The sequence below is a fragment of the Mus pahari genome, chromosome 1 (genome assembly GCF_900095145.1).
Source record: "Mus pahari chromosome 1, PAHARI_EIJ_v1.1, whole genome shotgun sequence".
In the NCBI taxonomy this organism is placed as follows: Eukaryota; Metazoa; Chordata; class Mammalia; order Rodentia; family Muridae; genus Mus; species Mus pahari.
This window is the reverse complement of record NC_034590.1, coordinates 12413459-12420120: the sequence shown is the minus strand read 5'-3', so window position 1 is coordinate 12420120 and position 6662 is coordinate 12413459. Positions and strand designations below refer to the sequence as shown.

Genomic DNA, 6662 nt, shown 5'->3' with positions numbered 1-6662 from the left:
TGGTCTACAAAGTGAGTTCTAGGACAGCCAGGGCTATACAGAGAAACCCTGTCTCAAAAAACAAAAAACAACAACAAAAAAAACCCAAAAACAAACAAAAAAAGAATATTTAATACAAATTATACAGGGGACTGAAGAGATGTTTCGTTGTTAAGGCCACTTGCTAATCATACTGATGACCTGGGTTCAGTTCCCAGCAACCACATCAGGTGGCACACACCATCTATAAGTCTAGTTCCAGCAAATAGGACACTCTCTTTTCAGTCTGTCTGCACTGCATACACATAAATTCAAAAATGTTTTAAACAAACTAAATTACTAGGTATGGCAGAGCATGTATTTAATTCCAGTACTTGGAAGGAAGAGGCAGACAGATTCCTGTGAGTTAAAGGTCAGTCTGGTCTATTTAATGTGTTCTAGGCCAGCCAGAGCCATATAGTGAGACTCTTCCTCAAAAATAAATAAATTAAATAATCCAAGCAGAGTTTTAAAACATCAGTGGGAGGCCGCAGAGATGGCTCAGAGGGTAAGAGCACTGACTCCTCTTCCGAAGGTCCAGAGTTCAAATCCCAGCAACCACATGGTGGCTCACAACCACCTGTAATGAGATCTGTCACCCTCTTCTGGTGTCTTTAGTCAGCTACAGTGTACTTTGGTATAATAATAAATAAAATCTTTAAAAAAAAATCAATGTAATATAAGGATGATTCAATATACACACATGTAAAGAAAATGTTTCCCCCGTGTTTCCTAGAAGACAAGGACAACAAAACCAAACTGGAGAGGTAAGTCACACACCAGCAAATGACTCTGTGTCACATTATACTCAAACAGGCAAAGCAGCAGAACAAAGAGAACACCAAACACTTTAAAGCCTGGCTCTTCAGTCTGCACCTGCACCTGCACCCTTGGCAGATCAGCATGCCTGTTGCCCCCTACCCCACAGCCTGCCTGACTCCCAGGAGTTCTGTCCTAACCAGGAACACAGGCGAGACCCCCATCACAATACCCATGCCACTGGGACCATCACAGAACCCAGCAGTCCCATCACCTTGCAGACCTTGCAGTCTGGACCTCCATCTGCACCCATGGCAGACTAGCATGCCTGTACCCTGATGCCACAGCCTGCCTGCCTCCCAGGAGGCCTGCTCTAACCTGGGTCACATAGCTCTGTCAGCTAGGACAGATACCCAAGATACCCAGGCCAGCTAACAGCAGATATACAGAACCAGATGGAGAAGGAGGCAAGTGCAAGAACATAAATAATGGAAACTGTAGGGGTTTCAATGTACATGACAGAGACAGGGACTATTTGGAGGTGTGACCTGTTGGAATAGGTGTGGTCTTACTGGAGGAAATGTGTCACTGTGGGCATGGGCTTTAAGACCCTCATCCCAGCTGCTTGGAAGCCAGTCTTCTGTTTGCCTCCAGAACAAGATGTTGAACTCTCAGCTCCTCCACCACCATGCCTGCCTGGGCGCTGCCATGCCTTAATGATAATGGACTGACCCTTTGCACCTGTAAGTCAGCCTCAATTAAGGGTTTTCTTTATAAGTTACCTTGGTCATGGTGACTGTTAACAGCACTAAAAGCCTAACTAAGACACAAATGAATGTAATTTGGCACCACAGAATCCAGTTCTCTTACCACACCTGGATACCCTAACACACCTAAAAAGCAAGATTCTGACCTAAAAATCCCATCTAATGAAGATGATAGAGGCTTTAAAGGAGAATATAAATAACTCCCTTAAAATATATATATGAGGGCTGGTGAGATGGCTCAGTGGGTAAGAGCACCCGAAAGCTCTTCCGAAGGTCCGGAGTTCAAATCCCAGCAACCACATGGTGGCTCATAACCATCTGTAACAAGATCTGACTCCCTCTTCTGGAGTGTCTGAAGACAGCTACAGTGTACTTACATAATTACTTAAATAAATAAATATTTTATATATATATATAAACACAGGCAAACAGGTAGAAGCCCTCAAAAAGGAAACAAATAAATCCCTTAAAGAAATACAGGAAAATACAATTCAACAGGTGAAGGAATTGAAGAAAAAGGTCCAGTACCTAAAAATGGAAATAGAAACAATAAAGAAGTCACAAATGGAGGCAACCCTGGAGAACAGAAAACCTAGGGAAGAGAACAGGAACTTCAGACATAAGCATCACCAACAGAATCCAAGAGGTGGAAGAGAGACGCTGAGGTGTGCAGAGGATACCATAGAAGATACTGATACATCAGTCAAGAATATGTAAAGTGTAAAAAGTTCCTAACCTAGAACATCCAGGAATTTGGGGCACAATGAAAAGGCCAAACCTAAGAATAACAGGAATAGAAGAGGATGAAGATTCCCACTTCAAAGGGCCAGGAGAATGAATGGAGATATACAGCTGCCCTGAGTAGAGGTTGGGGATAGGAGAATCTCTAGAAATCCCCAGAGAACTGGAATGTGAGAGGCTCCCAGGACTCAATGGCTGACCATAGCTGAAATGACCAACAGTGAGGAAATGGAACCTGAGGAGACTACCTCTAGTAGTTAGACAGGACCCCCAGTGGAGGGATGGGGGACACCAATCCACCTTCAAAATTTTTGATCCAGAATTAAGAAATTAAGGGACGAAAATGGAGCAGAGGCTTGAGGAATGGCCAACCACTGGCTAGCCCAACTCGGGATCCATCCCAAGGCCATGCACCAAACCCTGACACTATTACTGATGCTACATTGTGCTTGCAGACAGGAGCATGAATGTCCTCTGAGAGTCTCTACCAATAGCTGACTGACACAGAGGCAGATACTTCCAGCCAACCATCGGAAAAGTTAGGGGAAGGATTGAAGGAACTGAAGAAGATGGCAACCCCATAGGAAAACCAACAGTGTCAATTAACCCAAACCCCTTGAAACTACCAGCAACTAAGCCACCAACCAAAGAGCATATTCGGCTCATCCAATGTTCCCCCCACCCCGCCCCCAGCATATATGTAGCAGAGGACTGGCTTGTCTGGCCTCAGTGGGAGAGGATGCATCTAATCCTATAGAGACTTGAAGGCAAGGGGAAAAGGAATGGGGGGCAAAGCATCCTCTCACAGATGAAGGAGAGAGTGAGGGGGTGAAGAATTCTGGGAGGGGGGAACTGGGAGGGAGACAACATTTGGGGTATAAATAAAATAATTAATTAAAACCAAATAAAGCCTAAGCTGGCCAGTGGTGGCATATGCCTTTAATCCCAGCTCAAAGATGCCCTGCCCTACCGCAAGATCTCCTTGACCTGACTCTGGGCAACAACAGACTATCCAAGATGCATCTCAGCAGTAGCCGAGTATTCATGGTGCTTCATTACTGTAAGTATTTTCATGTAAAGGTGTTTGAGGAAAAGAATATACTGTGTGACACACTGCATTTTTCACTGCTACTTTGATAAACAGGTGTGTGATGAAGAAGTGAGAAAGATGGTGGAATAGGCAGAGTGCACCTTGTGGAGAAAGACAGAAATAGAGTCAATGGTGGTAACAGGTTGGGAGCATGGCTGCAGTGGAGGGGGAGCATGTCATTGCCAAGTCGAGCTGGCAGGGTGGTGTGGAGCATCTGGAGTTCATCAGGCTCTGCCCACAAACATGCTGCCCAGCGACATGACAGCTCTGCCTTAGAGCAACAAAAGGATGTCAAGCTGGAGAATGGTTCATTTGCTGGATTGGGCCTCAAGAGACCTCTGTGATCTGTGGTGTCTCCACAAGCCAACTTGGCGTCCATTGTCAGCGCTATATCCTGGAGATGTATGTGCTGGTGTCTGTGGTCTACCTGATGCCATGTGGATGTCTGTATCCCATGCTGCCATCTGAGACCATGTGACCACTGGAGACCATATCCAAGATCCACGCTACCTCCTGAAGCCATATTGATATCTGTGGCCTGTACTGCACAGGCCACGTTGACGTCTGTGCTCTGTGCTATCCTCAGAGACCATGCAGAAGTCCATGCTCCGGGCTGCCACTGGCTATTATGGGCAATGGAGCTTCTTTCTGCAGTAGTATCAAGGAAAACTACAGACTCACAGTTGAGAAAGACAGTCATCTAAGGCTTTTGTGACAATCCCCCAACAACCCTACAGCAAACTCCCATAAAACAAAACAAACAAAACAGTCTTAGCAGTAAGCTACTGACAAGAGCCTTTTCCATTTTTAATAAGGAGTCGGAAGTATAATTCTTCACAGTTTATGACTTCTTGTGGAGTTGGGGTGGGAAAAGACTCGGCTATCTTTAAGGGGCTGGCCACAGAGAGTTTGACCATGCTCCAATGAGCATATGGGCAACATGGTTTAGACGTGGTCTATTTTTTCTCTTTTCTTTTTTTTTTCTTCTTTTCTTATGGAGAGGGCACAATAGTATGTGCTGACCAAGAAGGGGGAGCAAGTGTGAACGGGATATGCTATGCAAAATTCCCAAATAATCAATAAAAATATCATGTTGGAATAAATATTTTAGAGGTTCGATACTTTTGTTGTTTGCTAATTTGTTTTTCTTTTAGGCAATACTGAAAATTACATGTAGAATCTCAGTCATACTACATAAGCACCTTATCAACTAGCTATAATCAAAAAACTCCACTTCTTTTAGATTTGGTTCATTTTATGTGTGTGAGGATTTTTCCTGCATATCTGTATATATACATCAAGTGCATGCCTGGTGCCTACAGGTCAGAAGAAGTCATCAGATACCCGGAACTGGAGTTAGAGATGATTGTAAGCCACCACATCTGTGCTGGGAATCAACTTGAATCCCTAGTGAGAGCAACAACTATTTAGGCTCAGCAAGACCACTTGTAAAATTTGTTTACTACATGTATGTATTTATTTGTGTGTGTGTGTGTGTTCGAGCATGAACGTGTCATGTCATATATGTGGAAGATGGAGAACAACTATTAGCAGGTACTTCTCTCATTCCACACTGTGGGTCCTGGAGATTAAACCTGGGTGGTCAGGCTTGGCAGCAAGCACATTTACATACTGAGCCATCTCACCAGCCTCACAACTCTGTTTTACACAGACAAAGTAGTCAAGATAAGTACGGTCATTGTCTAGTGCCAAACAATCAGCCCTGAAGGCATACATATAAATAATATTATATGATCCAACAGGAAGCAGAGGTAGGTGAATCTGAATTCTAGGTCAGTCTGCTTTATAGAATCCTAGGATACCAAGGGCTACACAGAGAATTCTTAAATGGGGGTTGGGGGGAATGAGTCCATGGCTTAGTGGTAGAGAGCACTAAATGCCCTTGCAGAGAACTAAATTTCAGTTTGCCCAACCCACCTGGCAGCTCACAACCATCTGTAACTCCAGTTCCAGGAGATCTGATGCCATTTTCTGACTCCCAACCCCCAGGCTCCTGGACACACAGATATACACTCAGGTACACATGCACATAAAATAAAAATATCCAAAAAATATACTTAAAGGCCAGCCTCAGCTGAGATAAACTAGACACAGGATTATACTTTCACACAATAGTGATTATGCCCAATAGTAAAACCTTGTTTCAGGACCCCCTCCCCAGAAAAAAGAAAAACAAAACCATGAACCACATTCCAGTTGATGTTATAGACTAGAAAATACTTTAAATAGTTGCTTTCCATTTTAATATAATACCAATGATATTCTTCAGAAATAGAAAAACAACCAAAGATTATAACCAACACATTCAAGGAAAATATGCCAATTGTTGAAGCAACTCCAAGGACAACCCTGAAGTTCCTGTAATAGCAACATAGTCATAGACAGTAACGAAAACACAAGGCACTGGCATAATGACAAAGACACACACACACACTCAGTGAAACAATTAGATAATCTGAGTATAAAAGCCTGCAATGCCCTCCAAAGACTAGATGCTCAGTTTTTTGGTACCAGTCTGCGGTGATGTTAGTAGAGAACAGGCAGAACCCAGTGAGAGAAATGGAGTCCTGTCTGGGATGTCAGCACTCCCCCTTTCTTCCCTAACTGCAGTGAGACAGCCAGCTTTGGAACAGTTCCTGTTACCTATTAAGAGGCTTCTCTCACCACAGGATCAAAGTAACACAGCCAGGTATGATGTGAATGAGATGGCCCTGTGGTCTCAGGCATTTGAACACTTTGTTCCTGGTGGGTGGCACTGTTCAGGGAAACTTAGCACACGAGTCTTTACTAGAAGTGTGTCACTGGGAAGAGGGGCTTTGGGAATTCAAAGAATTTTCAATCCCATTTTTCTTTCTACTTTCTATTGTGGTTGGATCTAGGAGCTCTCAGCCGTGCCTTCTGCCATGCCATGCCTCTCCACCAGGCTAGTAATAGATTCTTAGTCCTCTGGAACCACAAACTCCAAGCAAACCCTTCCTTCTATGTTGCCTTCCTTGGTCACGGTGTTTTATCACAGCAGTAGGAAGGTAAATAAGACACCAAGCAATCACTGATAGAAACCTTTCAAAGCCACAAGCCTCCTGTTAAGTTTACTTGAAGTCATGTTCAGAAACATGAATATTTACCACTTAGGAAAGGTAATAGACCTTCTTTCTCCCTGGACATAAATCAGTTAAAATTGGATCAAAATTTAAGCACATGACAGAAACTATACCTTTAATCCCAGCACTTGGGAGGCAGAGGCAGGTGAATTTCTGAGTTCGAGG

The 6662-nt window shown here is 43.7% G+C and overlaps 1 protein-coding gene across 6 annotated transcripts in view; it reads right to left on the bottom strand.

The window, feature by feature from the left end:
- LOC110323141 (zinc finger protein 420-like) overlaps window positions 1–6662 on the bottom strand; it is a 30551-nt gene that overhangs the window by 10564 nt on the left and 13325 nt on the right. The gene's annotated exons all lie outside the window — the stretch shown is intronic.